We start from the raw sequence: 398 nt of genomic DNA, 5'->3' as shown, positions 1-398 counted from the left end.
TTGAAAGGCTTACCCGGCTCTTTCCGTCCATTCTGAGAGTCAGTCAGAGGCCGGTGCGGCGGTCTATTGACGACCGGAGGCTCCCATGGGTGTTGCGATGAGGGTGGAGGGCACAGAACCTTGCCTTAGCACTCCCTAATAAAGCCTCTTGTGAAGAGAGCAGACCTCGCGCGCCGCACGACCGGCTCTGGGAGTCGTTGGGCCGCTATCTGTGAATAGTCGGGTCCTCCTCTGCCACCCGGCCAAGTGCGATGGCTCTGCCGCCCTGCGGTGCTCGTCACGCAGGTATGGGGCACACGATGCTCGTAACAGCAAATAAAGGCGGCTCGGGACCTGCAGGCGAAAGGGGTCCCGTGGTGCTTCGCACGTCGACTTCGGGTCTCGGTGCAAGCCGGAGA

The sequence above is a fragment of the Chiloscyllium punctatum genome, unplaced genomic scaffold (assembly GCF_047496795.1).
Source record: "Chiloscyllium punctatum isolate Juve2018m unplaced genomic scaffold, sChiPun1.3 scaffold_937, whole genome shotgun sequence".
Classification (NCBI taxonomy): Eukaryota; Metazoa; Chordata; class Chondrichthyes; order Orectolobiformes; family Hemiscylliidae; genus Chiloscyllium; species Chiloscyllium punctatum.
This window is presented reverse-complemented; position numbering follows the sequence as displayed.